At 36.3% G+C, this 10,160-nt stretch overlaps 1 pseudogene; it reads left to right on the forward strand.

The window, feature by feature from the left end:
* Positions 1–1,327: 1,327 nt before the first annotated feature.
* On the forward strand, positions 1,328–2,924 carry LOC149176744 (agamous-like MADS-box protein AGL19 pseudogene; annotated as a pseudogene).
* The last annotated feature ends 7,236 nt before the right edge of the window (positions 2,925–10,160 follow it).

The raw sequence follows: 10,160 nt of genomic DNA on the forward strand, positions 1-10,160 counted from the left end.
TATATATTTATTTACTTATTTAATAAATAAATAAATAATTTATTATTATTCTTCATTGATATATTGGTTTAATAAATAAATAATTTATTATTATTTTATAATTCTTCATATATTTATTTATTTATCTTACACCTAATATAACTAAATTTATATATTTATATATATATATTTATATTTATTTATTTATTTTTTGATTTATTTATTATTATATTATAATTTTATTTTATACCTAATATAACTAAATTTGACCTTGCTCCTTTTTGCCCAGGTAACCGTTGGTGTCTCGGCTCTAACTATTTAAATAAGCTAAGCTGGATCTGTTTTTCAACTTGTCCTGACGATGAACCACACTGGTTGGTTACGCGTGGACAAATGGTTTCTCATGTGATTTTCGCCGAAAAATCTATCTTAAATTTCTTAATTTCTTAATAGGATTCTAAGACTAGAAATCCTACTAGAATTATTAGCTCACACAAATTTAGAAAATTTCTTGATTTCTTAATTTCTTAATAGGATTCTTATTTAATTTTTATTTATTTTTATAACTGTTGTGATCCAATTTGATTTTATTTACACAATTCCAAAAGCTTTTAAAAAAAACGATTAACTAATACTAAATTAATGTTAATTGACTTCAATTCAAATACTCTAACTCAAGTTGACATCTTAAAAATGACTTGGTCCATTTAAACTTGCTTGTATACAACTCCTCAATTGACTTTTTATATTAAAAAAAAAAAAAAATTAATATTCATAATACTAAAAATAGCTTATAAAACAAATTGCTTCTTCATATATATATCCTTCTAAAACTTCCAAAGAAATATATATATTCTTCTTCCTCCGAAACTTCCATAAAAAATATATATATATATTCTTCTGAAACTTACAGCAACCAACTAAACCTTGTGGATTTTGACCGACCCATTTTGCAATCAAACAGATTGTAATTGACTTCTGAGTGACGTGTTTTGCATTCTAAATTCTCCACGGAGCCCCACCGGTCCCGCCGATTTAGAAAAAATCATTGAATTGCATTAAATTTTGTCCATCATAAAAATCCAACCCAAAATAGGTGGATGACACAAAATATAGGTGACCCAGGGGTTAAATTTGACGCCCGTATGCCCGTATTTCGCAATTTTCCCCGTAAAATACGTTTTAATTTAAAACTTCCACGTCATACGCAACTTGTCATTCATTTTCAAAACCGTCATATTGACGGGCAGGTTTAAAAATTAAAAGTTTTAAATTTTTTTTTATAAATTATATATATATAAGTATAACCCCGTGTGAGAGTGATCGGATCTGCTGTGCAGATTTCACATTCAATTCGCTACGAACTTACCACCTGTAAAAGTTAATACGTACACCTGAAAGTTCAGAAAAACTAATTTATGTGTCTATGTGCCCTTAATTCCATTTAATACTCGTCATGTCTTCAGTCAAATGCATCGATGGCGTGTCATATACTTTTTAGTTTGAAGCAGCTTGATGTTCGACTGTCTGGAGCAAGAATTGGGGAGCAAAAATCGGTGAGCGCGTGAATATTTTGTTCTATGGTGTAAAACCAGTCTTTTACTGTGTGAAAACAGAGGAGTAAGTCTCCGTAAGACAAATTGACAAATTACTCTGCACTGCTGGACATACATTTCTCTGTTCTACAAACTATTCAAAATGGGAAAGAAGTTGGAGCTGAAACGCATCCAAAACCCTAATAGTCAACATGATTCCTTCTCCAAATGCAAGAGGGGACTGCTAAAAGAATCGGTCAAGCATTTTGTTCTCTGTGATGCTGAAGTTGCCCTCATCATTTTCTCTGAAACCGGCAAGAATTACCAGTTTGCAAGCAGCAAGTAGGCTGCCTTCTTCCATCTCTTCAAATCTCACAAAGTATTTGTTAGTATTTCTTCTTTTTCTGAATTTATCCAAACAATTTAATGGTCATTAAACTTTTTTAAAAATGAGCATGTTTAGACGTCCATTTTTAACAATTACTCTCGGAACAAGGTTACTCAAGGGTTACAAGGGATCTGGTAACTTGAGGCTTTTTCAGCGACTTAAAGGTCAGCGCAACATTGCTCGAGGCAGCCTACTGACCATTAAAATAGATTATGAAATGTCTAAGAACAATTCTCACGTCTCTCTTAGATCTGCAAGCTTGTTTAGGTTGGTTTTTTAAAGAGAAACCATGAATGTCGCTGGCTTTTTTTTATACACAGGTTGCCCTCTTTTTCATCTCACTGTCTTCTCTTCTAAAAATATTGCATGATGATTCACATTTTATTTTCCTTTAGTCCCGGCGCCAACAATCTTTGATCTGAACAATATTTGATCTGATTCCATGTTTCAGAAAGCAAATAATTAATAATTGATACTATACTTCTACAGCACACAACAATTCAATATACAAATTTTATAAGGGATACTCTCGATTTCAGATACTTGCACTTAGCAACTATATATAGTCATGATGTAAGGAAAACTGGTATGGTTGATAGGGCTGTATTGGACTGTTAAAAACAGCTAGCTTATAACATTCTTTTATTGTCAAGAAACAATAAAAGAAAAAGCTCAAGAGAAAAATGGAGTACTTACTATTGGACCATTTTAACTACTTCGGGCCGCCTCTTCAAGAAAAATAAGCAATCTGTTGCCAAGCCTGATCTGATACTGTAGATTCACACTTTGTCGCTGAACATTTTGGAGCCAGGATTCGAGGGGTGACATTTTCCTTAAATCAAATTAGATAATGTTTCCTTGCATAAAATCAGATAATGTTTCCTTGCGTTTGGAACAACCGATTGTTATTTTCTTTCAGCTTCTTCGTATTTTCTCTGTGCTATTCTTCACGATGTTGCAGATTGGCAGAGTGGAAACATGCACATAGACAACTGGGCAACAATGGAGGCATGTGTGGTTGAAAACACAGTTGTGGAGAGTGGGTGCATGGAAGCCCACTTGGCAGTTGGTTTTATATTTTATTTAAATTATTTCATTCAAAATGATTTATTAATTATTATATTTATTAGATCCGGATGCAGAAGCGCAATCTTATTATACATAAAGGCCAGCAGCTCCAGATCGAGACCCATTTTCTGTATTTCGAGATCTTGATCCAGAGTCAGAATATGTCGATTTGTAACCAAGCAATTTAAAAAAACACAGATTCGGCAGGGTAGTGCCTGCAGGTCTTGTTTTCTAGTATGATGATAAACGTTTTGTTTGCGGTTCAAGCTCCTACTACTTTTTGAACATTTACATACATTTACATAGTTCAAGCTCTTTACTATTCCACGGGGTAGCCCAGTCAACTTTAGCATGGTTCAATTTATAAATTAATTGTGAAAGGTTCTTTGAAGCAGTTTAAAAATAAATAAATAATCCATTAAAAAAATATGTTATGATTGATTTTATTCTTAACAAACCAGTTCACAGAGCATAGATGAAACTTGTACAAATACATTTTAAAAGTCATATGATGGGCAGTTTAAAAATAAAAACGTCATAAAAAAATTCCTTGACGAGTAGGGTCACCCGTCAAATTTAACCCCTGAGGTGACCCATTGGCCACAGCAGCGAAACGGAAAGGCGTCCACATTCATTGAACGCTGAGAATACCCTTTGTTTCGACCAACTGCGACGCAGCCATGGATAAATCTCAGTTGCACGGCAGTTACGTGTGGACCCCCACGCCATGACGTGGCTGGTATTCGCATGGATGGTACTTAATCCGTATCGATGGATCGACAAATGAATTAAATATTGTTGGACAAATTTTCCCATGTCCATGTCGGTTTAGTGAACTGGTTTTCATTAATTATTACCTTAGTGCGTAATTTTTAATATTTAAGAATATTTTATAAATTTTAATTTATTTTCAATATATTTTAAATTATTAAATTTATAACTGATTTTGTTTAATTATTATTTTATTACATAATGTTTAATATTTGCAAATATTTTATAAATTTTAATTTATTTATTTTTTCTTCAATTTCTTTCTCTTGGTGTGATTGGAACATATGACCTCGAGTATATTGGGATCGAGTGACTCACTCCTCACACACCAGCATAACTAGTAGAATATGAAAGTGGTCTCTTGGCACGTCCAAATTTGCCCGCTAACACACAGCTATTAATCCGTCCATGTAAAAGATCATCCATGGTAGATGTCAAATGAATTGCCTCAAAACAATCTGCTAAGCCCTCGAAACTAAAAACGATAAAGAATGATCTGAAACCTGGTAAGATTAAGTTTTTCAACAGTAAAAGAAGTCACGGAGAGGAAGGTAAAGGTCCTGTTATCACCTAGAACTGCAGTCACATGTACATAAATTTTATCCAAAAATTTCATTGTCAAAAATGGGTGTCAAATGGTTGTTGTCCTATGTTTACTACTTAGGGGTCATGTTTCTAAAGGATATTGATGTGAATCATTTTCAAATACCGTTAGTCATCCTCCATCATGATTGTATAAGACATGTCTTATCTTGTATAAGTCACTGGTCCTTTCCGCATTTTCGCAGCGCAGTTTTATTGGTTGATTTTGCAGCGCAATGATGTTTTAGCCTTTTCGCAGCGCGTCAGTATCCAGCCATTTCGCAGCGCATTTTGCTAATTTATAACTATCTGCGCTACGAAATCGCGGATTCGGGGATTTTGCAGCGCAGATTCTTAAAGTGTCATGTCTGGGGATGAGTCATTGTGTCCGTCCGGTTATTGTCAGTTGGCGTTCTTTCCAAGCAATTATGAGCCATCACTCCACCAATAGGTTCATAGCCACGCACATAAAAATCATTCAAACGGTTTTGTCATGCATGGTTGTGTTATGATGTTTGTTAATGATGCATAAACTGACCCGCTTGGATGATAAGACAATTGAATTGCAAATGAGCCCGAGTTTCTTCTTCAAGAGAGCCTGATTGCAAGCGAGCCTGCGTTCTAAAATTTGAATTTGCCATTTGAGTTGAGGCTGGTGGTGTTTCTCTGTGCGAAAGATTTCAAAAGTGGAATGGAGAAGAAGGAGCATCGGTCTGGAAGATGTCAGAGGGCAGAGCCTGAAGGATTGGACCTTGCATTGAGAGATGAAGGTGTAAGAAAAGCTTTCAAAGATGCTGGTTGCTGGAGTTTCTGTGAAAAACTGAAGGGTGGCCACACTCAGGTAACAAAAGAGTTTGCCTTGAACTTTACAGGTTTAAATTCTAAAGTGTCTATGTTAGAATTCCAAGTATCTCCAGAGGCTATTGCTAATGTAACTGAGATTCCGAGAGGAGGGCAGGAGTGGTTTAAAAACTTCAAATTTGATATGAACCCCTGCAAAGAGTTCTTGAAAGAAGCCTATGTGAATGAAGATCTAACCAAGGCTGTGCCTAGAAGTTATGTTAAGGAGCACTATGCCATGCTTCTTAACTGTATTCAAAAGTATTTAACCTGTGAGGGCAGATATAATAAGGTTTATTCCTATCATTTTAAGTTGTTGCTGCATTTTACGGGTAAAGCATCTATAGATATCCCATTTTACTTGTTTCGTTGCCTCAGCAAGATGTGTGACAAAGTCCAATTGAGGAAGGATGATTGTGAGACATCATTATTTCACCATGGTCTAGTCAAACTGTTAGTGCTGGATGGTCTTCAGAAGATTGGTAGGGATTGGAATTCTTTCATCTATATGGCTGGTTTTCAGAGTAAGACAGGCCTCACCCCACAGCCGATTAGAGAAAGAGAAGAATCAGTGGAGGAACCTACAGTAGCTGAGCTTAGAAAGGAGGCTAAGGATAAAAAGAAAACCAGGTCTCAGTTGAAAAAACCAGTAAAGCCCTTGGTTATTAAAGAGACATCTCAGCCATCATTAAAAGAAAGGGTTAAGCACAAGAAAGATGCACCTGGATCAAGTGGGTCTGAAAAGGTATCAAGAGTAAAGACCAGGAGTCAATTAAGCAAAGAGAAGGGCAAATCAGTAGCTGTTGAGGAAAGTCCAATATCAAAGGCCAGCTTAAGTGATTTGCTTGAGGCCATTGAGTTTGAGCAGGTAGAACCGGTGCATATTGAACCTATGCATATTGATTTGACTCAATCATCACCTGAGAGCACTAAGAAATCAAAAGCTTCGAAGAGACTAAGGTTTGATGAACCTAGTGAGGAGTTTATGTTCAAACCACGAAGGCCGGTTACAAGGAAACAAGTTAGAGAAGCTGAGAAAGTGCATAAAGGAGAGATAGCTGTAAAGATGCCCAGAACAGAGGTAATTGAAGTATTGACCAAAACAGTGGAGGCAGTCAAGCATAAAGACAAGAACAGAAAGGTTATTATTACCCAAGGAGGAAATGTTATAGCCATAAAGAACCAAGCGGGAGCAGCAAAAGATGAAGTTTCCCAGGTGAATAATGTTACTAAGGAGCTTGCAGTTAGATATGCCAACTATCGAAGAGCTGTGTTAAAAGGTAGCAAAAACCTAGTGGGTCAGGTAGATTCAGTGGCTGATGTGTATACATGGACGGTTCCAGCCCTCAAGCAAGCTAAACTCATCAGAAAAATGAACATGAGCCTGAGAGCTGAAAACAAAGCTTTGAAGAAGGAGGTTGCAAATTTGAAGATACAACTAGGTCAACTAGCTCACTGATTTGAAGAAAAAGGTGCCATTCTTAGTTTTGGTCAATTTTGTTTAAGCTCCATTATTTTGAAGTCATCTAAGTCTCTGACACCTGTAGAAGAAGTCTTAAGAGTCATAAGTTCAAGCAAAAGACGCCTTAATGCAAATATACTCTGTTTTAGCAAAAACAGCAGTTTCGTAGCGCGCTACGAAACTGCTGTAGGTGCTGTTTTATGATGAAAACAAACAGTTTAATGATGAGATCAGCAAATTTTTGAAGGAAACACCTAAGGAACATAAGGGAGACCACATGAGGCTATCCTAGCTATTCAGAGAATGACAAGTGTGCCTTTTTGAAAAGGTGAAATATTTTGTCTTTAGTGAAAGCTTTGATAAAGGTACTTTATTACCGGTTGTTAGGGTTCTGATAGGAGATGCATACGGAGATTTTGGGTTATACACCTGTTCAATCAACAAGGCTTCCAGCACATTGGGGAATATGGTGATGCTCGTAGTTTTTGAGGAATTAAAGAGCTGGGAACATGTTACTTAATTTGTGAAGAATGATGGGAGACAAGGACCGGGAAAACATGGGACTTATCTTGATGATTAATGAACCATCAACGCATCCAGTATCCAAAGCCAGCTTGTTCATTGCATTCTCCTCTAAGCTATCTCGGCCAAAACAGAAAGAAGACAGGTGTCAAGAATCAAGAAGGAATCATGCTACGAGGAGGACAGAATTTGAGTTTTGATTAAATTAGGACTTTTTGTAATTACAGTTCAGCACTTAATGTATTTAATGAATTAGTTAAACAGTAGATAGGAGTAGTTAATAGCAGTCTTCGAGCTCCCCTCATGCTGGAGGAGGAAGCTCAAGGTGGTTAAGAATGTATCCCTATATATAGATCAGACTTGGATGTAATGGGGGTTGGATGTTTTTGGAGAAGACTGTTTTGGTTTATGTATAGCAAATTTCAGTAATACAAATGACTGTTGTTTCTTCTCAGGATTCACAATAGATCTTACTGTTCAAATGTATGATGGTTTATTCTCTTTAATGTTCTTTTACAGTTTGGTTAATGCATAATCACTCAGAACTCATGAATCATGCTCTGACTTCCTGTATGCCTTGGCAAACTGTGGTTTCAAAGTTATGTTTGAACATATAGATGTAAAGTGCCCTGATTTCTATGAAAAGATAGTGTTTTTGTTTGCTGAGATATGAGAGACTCCATAAGCCCAATGGAAATCAATTCAATGTTGTCCAGCCAGCTTATTTTCATGTGTCTTATAAGAGTTAGCCATCTTTTCTTGTCATTAGTCAATATTCATAATTTGTGAGAGAGCCCTCTCAGACTAAGGAGGCTAAGCCTTAGTCCAAAGCCTGGTTTGAAATAGTTACACAGAATCTTGCTGATTGGCAGCCTTCAGTACCTGATTTTGTGATATCAGGTCCTTTGAAAGGTCACGGTCCTTTACATGCTGCTAAGAATGATAGAGTCAGTGAAAATAACAGCGTCACCAAATCTACGAAACTTAAAACGGTAAAGAGTGACTCCAACAGAGACATTCCATGGTAACGCATAGCAAGGAAATGCATGAAGATTGTGATTTTGATGAGCACAAAATTTAATTATCGGACCAGAGAATAGTAGGCAGAGTAAAGTCCATAATGGCAAGTGTGAATAATATTGCAGGGCATGGTGAGGTTAGGTAAGAGATATAATCATGCCGATGATGCCTTGAATTTGTATAAAAACAAGACAAATCTCTGAAATACGGGTAGGAGAGATGGCAGATGCTAAGCTTTGGCAATGAGGCAAAGCTAACACGCTAAAAATGCCCAGGTCTAGATTGCTCTAATATCATGTTAGATACACATAGAATGTGAACACCAGATATGAAAGATAATCGTGTGATCCATTATTGTTCACATGTTGTATATTTATAATACATTTTACATGATTGTTGGATTCCATATTCCAAGGTTTCTTACACTGCCTTTAACTATCTAACTCCTGCACCTTAACCCTTAGTGAATTAGGTGTCCAATAGGCGATACACTTTATCGTCATGGTGCAGATTCGGTTTTCCAACAATGTTTAACACGTGATGAAGCCGAAAAAACTTTGAATGAATGTCACTTTGGAGCATGTGGCAGTCATATGTTAGGGTTTTCCATTGCTAAAAAAATCCTACGCGTTGGATATTTTTGACCTTCTATGTTCAAAGATTACATTGTTGCGGTCTAGAAATGTCATAATTGTCAAATATATCATCGCAAAATGTGTGCCCGTCCTGCTCATCTTCACCCAATAATCATTGTCGATCCCTTTTTGAAATGGGGCATCAATTTTATTATATGTAACCCTCGCTCGACCGAGGGGCATGGCTATATTATCCTAGTTGTGGATTATTTTACGAAATGGGTCAAGGCAATGCCTGTATTTAGGGATGATGGTGAAATTTCTACTATTTTCATATTCAATCATATGATTTCTGGGTTAAGTGTCCCACAAGCCATCATCACTAACCATGGCAGCCACTTTCAAAACTTTATGATGACCGAACTTACCACGAAGTTGGTCTTACGTCATGATAGCTTGACTCCCTATTACCTGTAGGCTAATGGCCAGGTAGAAGTTGTGAATAAATTTTTAACCACTATGATTCAACAGATGATAGGAATCCATAAGCGAACTTGGCATCTAATGTTTTCTCACCATAATTGTGGGCATATCACACCTCAACAAAAACTGCAACCAGATTTACACCCTTTCAATTAGTTTACAGTCTGGAAGCAGTGTTACCTATTGAGTGTGAAATTTGGTCACTAAAGCTAGCAATCAAACTACTTCCTGCTACTTCTGTAAAGGAGGAACGTTTTCTATACTTGGCACGTCTATTTGAAACTCTTTGTGATGCCACATTGGCTAGTGAGGCTCATAAGAAGCATGTTAAGGCACATTTTGACCAAAATGTAAATCCTTGTGTGTATTCAGAAGGTGACTTGGTCTTGGTTTATGATCAAGAACATGACAAGTTAGGAGCTAGAAAGTTCGAACCTATGTGGCATGGTCCCTATATTGCAAAACATGCACTTGCAAAAGGTGCTTATGAACTAGTTGACTATGATGGGGTTCCTTTGTCTAAGCCCAGAAATGGGCTTTACTTGAAAAAGTACTATGCTTAGATTAATACATGAATAAATTGTATATTTTTGTATCATATTTTACATGTGTGGAAATTTTATTTCTTTTTTACAAATTCCTTCTATTTCTCCTGCTTATCTTGTGTTACAACACTCCCTCAAACTTACATTGGCTATGTTGATGGCACTAGTCGTTTTACTCGGAATCTCTCTTCCATCGCTTGGGCCATCTATTCGCCCACTGATGAGTTAGTGAGTCTGCATGGGGTATGACTTAGTCGCACGACGAACAATATTGTAGAATATAGTGTCATCATTGAACTATTATCTAATGTCATTTCATTTGGCATTTGTCAGGTTAGATTCTCAACTCATAGTATTACACTTGAGTAACGTTTATTTAGTTAGAATTTC

Source organism: Pinus tabuliformis, chromosome 4_1 (assembly GCF_031772625.1).
Source record: "Pinus tabuliformis cultivar Carrire ecotype Pingquan chromosome 4_1, CPIR1, whole genome shotgun sequence".
Classification (NCBI taxonomy): domain Eukaryota; kingdom Viridiplantae; phylum Streptophyta; class Pinopsida; order Pinales; family Pinaceae; genus Pinus; species Pinus tabuliformis.